Source organism: Podarcis raffonei, chromosome W, assembly GCF_027172205.1.
Source record: "Podarcis raffonei isolate rPodRaf1 chromosome W, rPodRaf1.pri, whole genome shotgun sequence".
Taxonomy (NCBI): Eukaryota; Metazoa; Chordata; class Lepidosauria; order Squamata; family Lacertidae; genus Podarcis; species Podarcis raffonei.
Window position 1 is genome coordinate 8,143,709 of NC_070620.1, and position 14,829 is coordinate 8,158,537.

General features: G+C 48.9%; 1 pseudogene; it reads right to left on the minus strand.

Annotated features, from left to right (window-relative positions):
• Nucleotides 1-9,972: 9,972 nt before the first annotated feature.
• On the minus strand, nucleotides 9,973-10,562 carry LOC128406117 (E3 ubiquitin-protein ligase RNF183-like; annotated as a pseudogene).
• Between the last annotated feature and the right edge of the window lie 4,267 nt (nucleotides 10,563-14,829).

The window sequence follows — 14,829 nt, forward strand, 5'->3', positions numbered from 1 at the left end:
AGTGAAGGGAGGAAGAAGGAGGGAAAGAGCACCAAGAAATGTTATCTCTGCCAGCAGCCAGGTCACTTTGCCAGAGTCTGCCCGCAAAGAAAGGAATGGCAAGGGATGGCGGGAGCTGTTGGGGGGAAGGAGGAGGGAGTCCAGGAGCCAGTAAAAGCCAACGCCTGGCTGCCACCGTCAGGGCACTGCAGCCAGGCCAAGGAGCAGTAAAAGTGCCCACTCTGGAACCTCCAAGACCAGCCCTGGTAATAGAGGTGTTGCTAGAGCTGGCAAACGGATACCCACTAAAGACAAAGGCGCTGTTGGACTCAGGCAGCTCCTGTAATTTTATGAGTAAGGAGTTTGCAGCTGAACACCAGATACAGATACTCCCTTTAAGCAACCCCCTGCAGGTGACCACGATCGATGGGAGGGAGCTGTTGGGAGGAGAAGTTAGCCTACAGACCATCCCAATGGTTATGAGGGTGGCCAGGCACACCGAAAGGATAGCGTTCAATGTGGCCACCCTGGGAGGGGCTCCCGTTATTTTGGGAATGAGCTGGCTAGCGTTGCATGATCCGCTAGTGGGCTGGCATCAGAGAGTGGTTTCCTTTGGGTCAGCACATTGCCTGGAACACTGCAGAGAGGGAAAGGTGCCAGAAGGGGCAAAAGCCTTTCTAGCAGGGACGGAAGTGGCGGACAAAGGGAAGGTGCCCAAACAATACGCTGACCTGAGCAAGGTCTTCAGCGAAAGGGAAGCAGATAAACTACCACCGCATAGAGCCTTTGACTGCCAAATTAACCTGGTCCCTGGGGCCCAGCTCCCCGTGGGCAAGCTGTACGCCATGTCAGACAGGGAAATGCAGGAGTTAAGGGAGTTTATTGATAAAAACCTGAAGAGAGGCTTCATCAGAGAGTCCAGAGCGGTGGGGGGGAGCCCAGTGTTTTTTGTGGACAAAAAAAACACGGATAAACCCAGGCTTGTAGTGGACTTTAGAGCCTTAAATGCAGTGTCAGAACCAGTGGCTTTCCCCATGCCCAGAATTGATGACATTTTGACCAGGGTGAGGAAGGGAAAGATATTCACGAAACTGGACCTGAGAGGGGCATACAATCTGATACGAATAAGGAAAGGGGATGAATGGAAAACCACCATGTTCACCCCTTTGGGGGCTTTTGAATATTTAGTTATGCCATTCGGATTACAATCAGGCTCCGCATGTTTTCAATCGTTCATGAACCATGTCCTGGGACCTCTGCTCTACAAGAATTGCGTGGCCTTCCTCGATGACGTGCTGATATATTCAGAGAATGAGGAGCAGCATGTAAAGGATGTCAGGGAAGTGCTGAGCCAACTGCAAGCAAACCAGCTGTGGGTGAAATTGGAGAAGTGTCAGTTTCACACCAAGGAGGTGGAATTCCTGGGGTACCGCTTATCAGACAAGGGATTAGCCATGGATCCAGGCAAGGTCCAGGCGGTGCTGGAATGGAAGACACCGAAAACGAAAAAGGATGTGCAAAGGTTCTTAGGGTTTGGGAACTTTTACCGTAAATTCATCAAGAACTTTGCCCACTTAACGGCTCCCATCACGGACTGTCTAAGCAGCAAGAAGAAATTCGTTTGGACGACGGAGGCGGAGCAAGCATTTGAGGAATTGAAAAGGGCATTCGCTTCGGAAGAACAGCTCCTGCATGTGGATTTACAAAAACCCATGAGAGTGGAAACTGATGCCTCAGACCGGGCGGTGGGGGCGGTGCTGCTTCAGCCGGGGAGCAATAAGTCGGAATGGAGACCGTGTGCCTTCTTTTCGCGTAAGCTGAACAAATCCGAGAGGAACTACACCGTATATGACCGAGAACTACTCGCCATTCACGAAGCGTTCCGGAGATGGAGACATTTACTAATTGGCGCACAGCATAAGGTGCAAGTGTGTACGGACCACAAGAATTTGGAGTATTGGAGAACGGCACGAGTGCTCAACCAACGACAAGTGAGGTGGGCCCAGGAGTTCTCCAAATTCCATTTTGAAATTTGCTATGTGCCAGGTCCAGAAAACATCAGAGCGGACGCTCTCTCACGCAAACCTGAATATTTGGAGGGGGAGGGAGCGCCTGAAGAGAGACATATCATCCCAGAGGACCGCTGGGTGTGTGGGGCGGCCTGGGTGGGGCAAAGGGAACTGGTAGAGGGAACGGTAAATGATGAATACGCCCAGAATAAGCTCAGAGGTTTAAGGAGAGAGGGAGAAGACCCCGGAGGTTTTGAAGAAAGAAACGGGGCATTGTATTACAAAGGGGCACTATATATACCCGAAGGGGAATTGAGGGGGAGAGTACTCAAACAGCTGCACGACAACCCCACAGCGGGGCATTTTGGGCAACACAAGACCATGTGGTTGGTGACCAGGGAGTTTTGGTGGCCCAAGGTGAGGGAGGATGTACGGGAGTATGTGAGAGGGTGTGACCAATGCCAGAGAGCCAAAGGAGAAAGGCGGGCGCCAGCGGGGTTATTAGAACCGTTACCCACACCAGAACGACCGTGGGAGGCGGTATCGATAGATTTTATGACTGATCTGCCTAAATCCCAGGGGAAAACCGCCATACTAGTCGTAGTAGACCTGTTAACTAAGATGGGTCACTTTGTAGCTTGCTCACATGCAGTCACGGCGGAAGAGACAGCGAAATTGTTTGTAGAACATATTTTTAGGCTGCATGGCGCCCCCTTGAGGGTGGTCTCCGACAGAGGGAAACAGTTCACGTCCAGATTCTGGAGGAAACTTATGAGCTTGTTACACGTAGAGGTCAACTTTTCGACTGCCAGGCACCCTGAGACCAATGGGCAGGCGGAGAGGGCAAACGGTATCCTCCAACAATACCTGAGGTGTTATGTCAATGACAGAGAGAACGATTGGGTCGAAAAGTTGGCGCTAGCGGAATTTGCTTACAATAATGCGGAGAATGTGTCCACCGGGATGAGCCCCTTTTTGGCTAATTATGGGTGCCACCCCAGGGCGTTTCCAGGGGGAGGAGGGGAGAGATGGAGTGTCCCGGCCGCTGAACATTTTGTAGAAGAAATGGAAGCGATCCATCGTCAACTCCAACTCAACTTAGAAAGGGCCAAAGAAGAATATAAGAGGCAGGCAGACAAGAGCAGAAGGGAAGGTGAAACCATTAGGGTGGGGAGTCAGGTCTGGCTATCAACCCAAGGGTTGCCGTTCAAGGGGGGTTGCAAGAAATTGAGACCCAAAAGATTGGGACCATTTGAGGTCATCCAACAGGTCAACCCAGTGGCTTTCAGACTCCGGTTACCGAACCACATGAAACTGCACCCAGTATTCCACAGGTCATTACTGTCACCATATAGGGGGGAAGGTGAAGGGGTATCCACACGGGGGCCAGTCTTAGAAGAAAGGGAAAGCAGCAACCATGTGGCGGAGATCATCGACTCCAGGGGGAAGGGTAATCAGGTGGAGTATTTGGTCACGTGGGAAGGGGAACCGGAGTCGGAAAACACCTGGGTGACGGCAGAGGAGGTCAGTGACGAGATCTTGATCGAAACGTTCCACCAAAGGTTCCCCAGGGAACCTCAGCCAGTAGCGAGGTTCCGGAGGGAGTACTTTGGCACCACCGACGATGAGGAGGAACTGGAAGGATTCAGGGAATCGGAGTTGGAAGAAGGAACAGACTCCGATGAGGAGGAGTACTTGGAAACCGGAAACAGCAACAGGTGGAGGGAAGTGTTCGAAACTTCGGAAGATGAGGGAGGTTCTTTCAGGGGTTTTGCTCCCTCGCCTCCCGCAGAGGAGGGGAGGGAAGGGGGTGAAGGGGGCCCTGGAGGGGAGGTGGATGTCAGGGAACTGCCATCTGAGGAGCAGGAGGTGAAAGGGCTCACAGAGGGTGAGAGAGACCATTCAGCTGAGGAGGGAACCAGCAGGGGGAGAAGTGGAGTTCCAAGGGAAAGTGAGTCGGAGGGAGGGCTCAGAGACACTTCAAGCGAGAACAGTGGGGAGGTTTCAGGACCTCCCATAGGGACACCTACTCCTCGCCGGAAACTGTCACGCCGAGAGTCCAGAAGACGCGTTTCCGTTAAGGAGCTTTTATGCTGGAAGAAGTTCCGTAAACGCCCACTGTCCGATTCTACGAGCGACTGATGGAGCCATGCTTAAGGAGCTCCGTCACAGACAGAGGTTTGTGGACTTAGCCAAACTCTGAGGGACTAGGATTTTACGCACAAGCAGCTCACCATCCCATCACAGAGATATCCAACTATCTTTCTCTGCAGGTGGAGAAGGACCAAGCAGGTAATTTTCTGGTACACTAAACACAGAACATTGCTGATGTATTAACCAGGCTGAATTTGGTTGATGCAAACCCAGCAGACACACCAACGGTTTGTGTATCACATGCCTGTTTACTTCCAGCTCTCTCTGGGAACTTTCATTGCATGTTGCTTTTGTATTACTGCTGTTTTTCCCGGAGACGAAGGCAAGCAGTCATGTTTTTCCTTTGTTCCTGGCTACGCTGAAAAAAGCTGTAAATATGCTCTCTCTGTCTGCCTCTTCCGTTGTGGATGATTTACATATTCTGACGAAGAGTGTGCACGAGTCTCAGAACGTATCTGAGGCTCGTGTCGCTAATTGACTGATGCTGTTCCACGGGAGACCGGTGATTGTCCGGAGCCAGTTGGGGGCCTGCCTGATGCCCCCGTCTCCCTGGCAGTATCCCAACAGTGCTGTCTCAAAGACAGGGGCCACAGCAGTCGCTTCACCCCTGTGCCTTCTTTTCCCGCCAGCTTACTTATGCGGAGCGGAATGATGATATTTGGGATAGTGAACTCCTTGCCATTAAAGTGGCGTTCGAGGAATGGTGCCACCTGCTTCAGGTGCACCCGGTTCAGGTCCTCACGGATCATCGGAACCTCGAATATTTCCAAGCCATTAAATGCCTTAAGCACGGTGGGCTTTGTTCTTCACATGTTTTAATTTCCAGATCGCCTATTGCCCTGGCACCCAGAACAGAAAGCCAACGCTCTTTCCTGGAGGGACTCGGACTCTGGGGATGACGGTTCAGAGCCAGCACCCATGTTGACCTCGACCAATTTTCTCCAGGGAACCTGGGAGCAGGACTTTCAGGCACAGATTCGCCTGGCTGTTCGACAGGATCTGTTCACCAAGGACTGGTTGGATACTGTCCCGGTGCCTTTGGGACCAGGGGGTGCGCCACTTGATGTCTGGGATGGGTGTGTGTACCATCGCAGCCGGCTCTACATTCCGGAGGGGCCGCTCCGGACCTAGGTCCTTGAGCAGTGCCATGACACGTGAACCGCCGGACATGGGGGATACGCAAAGACACTGCAGCTACTGGCCTGAGCTTTCTGGTGGCCAGGGGTTTGGGTGGACATTAAGAAGTACATGCAGTCCTGTGAGACTTATGCTCAGACCAAGGTGCCGCGGCAGAGACCCCTGGGGCTCCCGGATGCAGTGATCTCCGATAGGGGTCCCCAGTTCACGTCCCGGTTCTGGGCAGCCTTCCTTAAGGGACTGGGTATTGAGAGGTGCCTCTCTTCCGTGTACCACCCTCAAACAGATGGCCAGACGGAGAGGGTTAATCTGTGGAGAGAATCAGAACTCACAGGGTTAAGAAGTTCTGAGTGACGTCTCACATTCTGAGGCGTGGTTTAGTATACTGAGGGGAGTGTTTTCCTGTGTCTCAGTGTGTTGTTCCGTTACTGGAGGAGAGATGGGCAAAAATGAGTGCTCTGTCACCAGGAGGGTTCTGAGTTGGTTTTCTACACGAATAAAGACTATTAGAAGATAAGGAAGGCACCGTGCATTAAGCCTGATTTATTACACGCACACACACAGCAACAGTTTCTACGCTGCGTACACTCTGCTACAAGTAGCTGTGGGAAGTCCTGGAAGCAGAGCGCTGAGCGGAAGCATGTGGGCTCCAGAAAGAAAAGCTACAAATCAAACATTCCAAGTCCTGGAGCAATATCTCCGCTGCTCCTTCCTGAGCTACCATCAGGATGATTGGCCTCCTGGCTTCTGGACCCCCATTCCTGCTCCCACCCCGCCATCTTGCCCCCAGTCCTGACGTCCCCTGCTGGGACTTCAATTGCCCGTGAACTGGACCGTGACAATCGACAAACATGATGACTGCTGGTTTATCAATTTTAAGATCCAAGTATTCATATATAAATTTATATATTTATACATTTATAAATATAAATGTATTCATTTATCAGTGTTCTTATATTGGATTGCATATATGTTCCAGGGAGAAAACCTGTTTGATCTTTGTGAATTGTCTCCTTCAACAATATCTTTAATCTGTTCGCGATGATATCAGCATAGATCTTATAGTCATTGTTTAGCAGAGCAAAAGGTCTATAGTTAGCAATATTTGATAGTCCTGTTCCTTGTTTATGGATGACCGAGGTATAGCTCTCCTTCCAAGAGTCCGGTAGCTTTTAGGGGTAGGGATAAAGCATCTTCTAATTTTTTTATAATAAACAGCTGGAAGACTGTCAGGACCCTGATTTTGATCTTTGAATAGAATGCTGTACTTCCATCGCTGTAATGGGGAAATTCAAAGTTATTAATTTTTTCCAGCTATTTTGTTTGGCTACCTTAGAGTTTACTCTACAGGCTTTTTCTATTTTTTGTGTTACCTCTGATTCCTCAAGTTCTAACCAGACAGCGAGTTCTTTGGCTATTTTTCTCTCTATAACTTCCTCTGTCTCCTCCAATAATCCACTGAATCTCAATGTATTTTATCTTCTCTGCATTTGTAAAATTGCCAGAGAGTCCCAGATTGCTTCTTGTTGTTTCCTCAAATCCACTGTTTCCTCTCGTATTTTATCGCATGCACTTTATCGCTGTATTTTTTTCTGCCCTTCTTCTAAATTCTGAGATTTCTCTTTAAGGTCATGCACGGTTTTTATTAATTCGGAATTTTTTTGTACCAAATTGTGTACCTGATCTGATAAATCCGCTGTAATTTTAACATTTTCATCTAATTTAACCTTCATTGACATAAAATTATCCTCTACTATTTTAGCATTTTCATTTACAGTTAAGATCTGCAATGTCTTTTCATAATTCCAATAATAATTCCTTGATATCCACTGTTGCATCTAGATCATAAGCAGAGCTTCTCCTTGCTTGTGTGCCTTGTGTAGCCAACGATGCAGTAGGAGGTTTTTTACCAGCCATTGCTGGAAATTTCTTTAGTCTCTTTAAATATGTAGCTCCTACCATACACTTTCTTATTCTCAAATTTATACGTGGTTCAGTCTATAATAAGATACTTCAAATTCATTCACATAAATTCTGAGTAGCAAGGTTAATAATTATAACTTCCAAATTCATTTACAATTTTTACCTGATAAATTTAAAAACTCACTAATTTAAGACTGAATTATATTGTGCAGTTTATCCAGTCAAATAATAATATAATTCCAATAATTGATTAATTAAATGAAACCATATTGATAATAAAAAGAAAAAAGAAGTAGGGGGGCTGGGAAATAAATGAACATAAATAAATAGGGACACGGGTGGTGTTGTGGGTAAAACCTCAGTGCCTAGGACTTGCTGATCGTAAGGCCGGCGGTTCGAATCCCCGCGGCGGGGTGAGCTCCCGTCGTTCAGTCCCAGCTCCTGCCCACCTAGCAGTTCGAAAGCACCCCTAAGTGCAAGTAGATAAATAGGTACCGCTTTATAGCGGGAACCTAAACAGTGTTTCCGTGTGCGGCGCTGGTGCTGGCTCGCCAGCTGCAGCTTCGTCACGCTGGCCACGAGACCCGGAAGTGTCTTCAGACGGCGCCGGCTCCCGGCCTCTTGAGCGAGATGAGCGCGCAACCCTAGAGTCGGTCACGACTGGCCCGTACGGGCAGGGGTACCTTTAAATAAGTACTAATGCGAAACAGATACTATAAGAGAAGAGAAAAAAATGGGGTGATAAGAAAAATAAAGAAAAATTAAAAGGGACAAAGTGGGGAAAAAGACAGGAAAAAGAGAGAAAGAGAGAGAGGGAAAAGAGAAAGAAAGAGGAAGACAAAAAGGAAAAAGTTTTAAGAGAGCGACAAAAAGCTAATGTTCTGCCAGCAGAGAGGAATTTTCAGTTTGAGTGCTGTATCTTCTTTTCTTCACTACGTGTCTCAACTCCGTCAGATCTTGCTGTTGAGTGAGTGCGCAGCCTTTACCTCTAGAATGAAATTTTAGTCCAGCTGAAACCGATGACAGCCAATCAACTGACAGCACATTACTGCTGAGTCTTTCTGACCCAGCACTTCCATAGAAAGTATTGCAGGCTGATTGCATAAGCCAGTTGCATCAGCTAGCAAACTCAAGCCTGCAGACTTACTATCTCTCACATTGGTCCTAGAACAATGCAGCAGTATGATTGGTCCGCAGGAGCCACCCAATCCAGCTCCAGGTGGAAGTGAATCCACAACCTGATTGGCCTACAGGAGAATCCCGGAATTAGCCAATCACGTGTGGCCCATTGTGTAAATAATGTATATAAAGCAGATATTGTGGGGGAACTTTCATTCCTCGCTAATATGAGCTGAATAAAGAGCATGAAATCCACACTCAACTCCAAGTATATTTCACTTGCCTAGATGGAGGATATGGAAGGGCGTGTGTAGAAACTGGCCTGCTGTACAGAGGTAACATTTACATTAGCTGCCCTACTCACTTTTGCCTCTGCCCCCACCTACCACCAGCATGTGGTGCTCAGAAGGTTGCCCAGAACGGAATGAGGTAATTGGGTTGGGGGAAAAGATTTTCCACCCCTGAATTGGCATTTCCTTGTAGGGAAAGGCAATGCAGCCCCCCCCCCAAGTTCATTTTGTGTGTCCCTTTCCCAATCCACCCTGTCCACACTAAACCTACCTTTTTGCAAGATCCAAGAGATTGCTTTGATCCTGTTATCAGCCCCCACTCTTACAAGCTGATGCAATTTGAAACAAAACACTGCAGTGTAGATAAAAAAGTTTTAATGCCACTGCTGTTTGGCCCCCTTCTAACCAGTAGTGCGCACACTAGGAGAAAGAAACCCTTGAGCACCTGCCTTCATTGCATGCCTGCATGATGTGAGTACACAGAGGACCATCTTCAAGCCTGGACAGAGGACAGTTAAGATCTGCAGCCTTGGTGGTTCCACATTCAGCAGTGCAGTCAATGTTCTCTAGATGTTGGGAACTCTTCATTGGCTGCAGCAGAGGCATTTGGCACAGGGGAAGAGGCTGGTTTGGAGGGTCAGCATAGCTCAGTGGTAGAGCCTTACATGCAGAAGTTTCCAGGTTCAATCCTCAGAATCTCCAAGTAGGAATAAGAAAGACAGACCACTGCCTGAAACCCTTGAGAGCTGCCACTCAGCATAGACAATATGGAGCTAGATGGACCAATGGCCTGGCTGTAAGGCAGATTCCTATGTCCCTTTACTCCAAGTATGGGGAAACTTGGGCCCTCCAGATGTGGTTGTGTTACAGCTCCCATCATGACCAGAGATTATGGGAGTTGTAGTTCAGCAACACCTGGAATGAGAAAAGCTCTCATCTCCACACCTGCTATATTCCCATTATCCATTTTCACCCTCTTTAGCCAACTTAAGAAGCAGCGAGTTTGTTAGTTGAAATGCTCCCATTGCCCTGTCATGTCCTCATCCCCATCCCTATTTAAAAGCTCACAAGTAACCCTCAAGGTCAAATCCTGGGACCCAGTGGCAGTCCAAACCGTTTTGCTGTCTGGGGTGAAAGACAAGATGGCAGTCTCTCTCTTGTTCTATAGGCAGAATCTGACCAGGCTTTGAATCTTAAATCATAACTGGGCAATGTCTTCCAGCACACTTGAGCTGACTTGGAGAACTCAAGGCAGGCTGTGTGACACACACAAGCTAGTCCTCCCAACACTTTGCTGCTGCTCGCCAACCACCTCTACCCTGCCCTCAGCATCTTCCGCCTGAGGAGGCTGCTGGTCCCTCTCACCCCCAGCCCCCAAAGAGCTGCCTCGTCCAAAAGATGGAGAAGATGAGTAGTAAAGTCATGCTTAAGATGAGAGCCATCAGGTAGGTGAAAATCTGGAGCTGGGGGTTGCAGGCACACGCCCACATTGGGGAGCAGTGGTGGTTGGGCATGATTGTGGTGGCAGTGGTAGCACTAGCCGGGCGGCTTGGCTCACAGTAGCTCTCAATGCTTGGATCTCTCACTGGGCCCAGGTCCAGGGTGTAAACCCTGGGCTGGCAGAGGAAGTACCTGCTCTTGCGCTGCTCCTTCAAGCACAGCTGCCAACCCTACAGGATGATGTGGTTGGGCTCCAGGCACAGCAGGCACAGGAGGGCTTCATTGGTGGGCAGCTCAGTGACAGGCTGGTCGGAGGGGAGGACAGTAGGGTGGCGGCAGAGTGAGCACTGCAAGCGGTTCTGGGCTGGGGACACCAAGCTGAGAAGAGCCAGGCACTTGATGCAGAAGGAATATTGGCACTAAAGGACCTTGGGGTGCAAAAAGTGTTGTCGTAAGGGTTTCAGCAGATGGGGCATTCAGCCTCCAGCCCCTGGACCTGCTTCTCAGCCATGGGGAAACCCAGTCAACAGCACAGCCTTCTTTGCTACCTAGGAGACTAAAAAACAAGGGCAGGTGGAAACCCAATGACAGTAATCATACAGCAGCATCAATGCAGTGGAACCTTTGGCCCACGAGAGGGAACGTTTGGCTTGCCATAGGGCCGTATTTACTGAGGCTGATGGGAGTTGTAGTTCTTCAACATTGGTGGGGGTGGGAGACAAGTTTCCCAACATCTGGTTTTTACAGCATCAGCAAATGCAAAGAGAGAGGTCCTCCACCCAAGGGAATTTGCAGTATGAAGTTTAAGAGTGGAAGTAAGCCCTTCTCTTGCAAAGCAATTGATAAGGCAAGGGTGGGAAGATAAACATCCACATCAGAACAGCCTGCTGGAACAGTCCAATGGCAATCTATTTTATTTTATTTTCAATGCAAAATTACAACAAAAATTACAAACATTGAATCCAAAATGAAACAGTACAAACAAGGAAAAAAACCCCAAAACACAAGAGAGGGAAAACACACACACACACACACACAAACAAAAAAACAAAAAAACCACCACACATCTACAAATAATACCATATCATCATTCTAATCTAATCATTACTGTCAGGGGACTGCCATCGGAACAGGGAAGGGAAGGAGAGGGGCAGTTAGGTTACAGGGAACCTCCGAAAATCTTGTGAAGCAGTTCCCCTTCCTGTGGTGGGGAAAGCCACACCTCCAGTGGGGAAGAGGGGAAGGGACCAGAGGATGCTGCTGGGAGCCTCAGCACCGCTCCTGGGCAAGCCAGCCAGGAGGGAAGCACGCCTCTTCCGTCACCCACCCTGCGCAGAGGTGTAAAACGCAAAGAAGGAAGGAAAAGGCTGGGGGTGACTAAGCTATTATGTTGGGGGAGGACCCGGAAATGACCACTCCCGGATTCTGCTAGCGATTGAGGCAGACATGAACTTGTGGTTCTACACTGTAAATAGTTTTGCACCAAAATAAAACCTGTAAAAGACAGGTTGGAGTCCTGACTGGTTACTCACAAGCAACCACCATTGCCATCTGACAGCAATCCGGGAGTCATTGCGGTTGCTCAAGTGTAACAGCAGAGACACACACGATGAGTCACCTCAAAAAGGGAGCTGCAGGCGGAGGCACTGAGGGAGAGGAGGCGTGGAACGTAGCAGCCATGGTACAGAGGAACGTGGAGTTGGAGCCACGCGTCATCGAGCTTGTAGTGCGGCTTGAGGAGCGCAGAGTGCAGGACCAGCAGGTCAGAACCACTCAAGTTGGGAGAAAAGTACCATTGCTGCTGAGCAAGTTTGTAGGGAACCCCCAAGAATACCTGGCGTTTAAGACTGAGATTAAATACGCCCTGGACTTGCAAAAGAGGGCCACCCAATGGAAGTGCAGGTGTTAATCGATTCTGGGGCGAGTGAGAATTTTTTCAGCAGAGACTTTGCCTTGGAGCACCAGTTGCACCTGTTACCACTAGACTTTCCCTTGCAAGTCACCACCATTGATGGGAACCCTGAAACCAACCGTCTCCTTGATCTCAGACCCACTGAAAGAGGCGGTCATTAAACCGCTTCTTAAAAAAACATCTTTAGACCCAGCCAATATGGCTGTCAGCTTCGTTCCGTAGCTGACAGAGGCTGGGAATCTAAGCAAGCCAAGGGAGATAAGGACACTGGAATGTGGACTGGAATGTGAGAGGGAGGAGGGGCAGCCGAGTGGCAGAGTTTCAGAGAGCAGAGAGCAAGCAGAAGATAGCAAAGCTCTAAACACCAATCTTAATTCAGAGACAGAAGGGGAGAGGCCGGGAATAGCTAGCCCAAAAACTTGAAGGCGCAAAAAGGTCAGTGAGAGGAGGGGAAAAGAGCGGAAGCGAAAGGTTTTTTTCCACTGTTGGAAGAAGAGGAAGGGGCGGAGTTTAGACTCGGCAACTGCTAACTTGGAGTCAGACACAGAGTGAAGGAGCTCCAGAGTGATTTATGTGTTTGAGCAATAAACCTGAGATAATTACTGCCGGTGTCTCGCTTTTGTGGGAGAGCCAAGCCATTACAATGGCCAACTATCGCCCAGTCTCCAATCTTCCATTCTTGGGCAAAGTGATTGAGCGTGTGGTTGTTGAACAATTCCAAGCTCTACCTCTCTTTCAAATCGGAACCAGTGAAGGCGGTGAAGGTCCTGTGCGAGTGCCTGGAGGCGGTTGGAGGATGGATGGTGGCTAACAGATTGCGGTTGAATCCTGACAAGACAGAAGTACTCTTTTCGGGGAACAGGGGGCGGGCAGGTGTGGGGGACTCCCTGGTCCTGAATGGAGCAACTGTGCCCCTGAAGGACCAGGTGTGCAGCTTGGGAGTCACTTTGGACTCACAGCTCTCCATGGAGGTGCAGGTGAATTCTGTGTCCAGGGCAGCTGTCTACCAGCTCCATCTGGTACGCAGGCTGAGACCCTACCTGCCTGCAGACTGTCTTGCCAAAGTGCTGCATGCTCTAGTTTTCTCCCACTTGGACTACTGCAACAGGCTCTATGTGTTAGTTTCTGTTTGTGCCACTGTGCAGCTGCTTAGAGTCACAAGACTCTGTTTACATTCAAGAGACAATCCAGGCTGTTGGAAGTCTCACGGAAGACGGATGTGATGTACTGGTTTCCTGTTCCTTTGTTTGTTTCAGTTGCTCTCTGCTCTCACAGAGAGAGAATGTGTTTTCTGTCTGCGTAGCTTAGTAATAAAACTCATAGAGATGTGGCCATAAATCTCATCACTTCCGTGTGCTGCTTTGATTCTCTGCATAATGGGAATGTGCCTGGAGGTCTCATCAAAGGCTCAGATCGTTAATCACATCGAAGGACTCAGCCGGAGGAAAATGAGCTTTATCAGCTCGGTCGAACGGAGATTTCAACATTTTTTGTTTCGGGCCCAGAAGAACATCAGAAAGAACGGAATGTAGGTTATCTTCTCTGTGTGTCAAGGGTGGACTTTGAACTTCAAGCCAAAACACTAACCGGCTGCGGCAGAAGGGTGCTTTTGGAATGCAGCTGCTTGTAAACAGACAGAGTCTGCCTTAAAGACTCAGACATGGCTAATCCAAAAGTACAGGAGGCTCTTCAAAATGCGATGGGAATTCCAAAGCTCTCAAAAGGTAATTATCAGGACTGGGTGCAGTATGCAGAGGCTCTGCTAAGAAAAGAGGGTCTGTTTAATGTGATAACAGATGCCCCCCCCAGCTCCGGTGACCGAAGCATGGGAGGCTAAGGATTCCAAAGCAAGGGGGACTCTGACGCTTATTGTGTCCCCTGAAGAGTTATGTCTTTTGTGTGACAAGGACTCAGCCCAAAGAGATGTGGGACAGTCTCCAACAGTCACATTTAAGAACAGAGGCTGGTGCTTCTTTGCTCTTTTAGGCCAAGTTGCATGATATGGCACTTGCTGATGGAGCAGACGTACGTGCTCACCTCATGGAAATGCAGAATCTCAGGCATGAGTTGCAACAGCGTTGAATCACCTTTCCAGAGGCTGTGTATTCCTTCATGATTCTACATTCTTTGGGTTCAAGTTGGGAAGCGATTGCCAGCCAGCTTGCTATTTTGCCTACTGCTCTGCTAACGGTAGCGCATGTTACTGCTGTGGTGTTAAATGAAGTGGATCGGCGTAGTGCTAACTGCATCACTAAGGGGGAGTCCTCACAGTTGTCATCCCAGAATGCAGTGGAACCACTAGATGGCGCCAAAGCTTTGAAGGCAGTGAAATGCTACTCGTGTGGATGTCTAGGCCACGTGAAGAGGGAATGTAACTATCCCAATGCCAAGGCAACAGAGCAGCACAGCGAAAGTTCAACGTGTGGAAAAGGCAAAGGTAAAGGCAAAGGTCAGAAGTCCAGGACAACGCAACTCAATGTTAGTTTCTGTTTGCCACTGAGCAGTGCTTTGGAGTCACAAACTCTGTTTACATTCCACACATTCCATACTGTTGGAAGTCTCACGGGAGACGGATGTGACGTTAGTGGTTTCCTGTTCCTTTGTTCCTTTGTTCAGTTGCTCTCTGCTTTCATAGAGAGAGGATGTATATTTCTTTGCTGTCTGCGTACCTAGAAAATAAACTCTTTACAATGTAGCCATAAATCTCATCACTTCCGCATGCTGCTGGAAACTCTGCTTAATGGGAATGTGCCTGAGGCCTCATCAAAGGCTCAGGTCGTTAATTATCGTCAGGGGCGACTAGGCCGGAAGATGAGCTTTATCAGTTTGGCCGAATGGAGATGCCGACATTTTGGGGTCTGGGCCC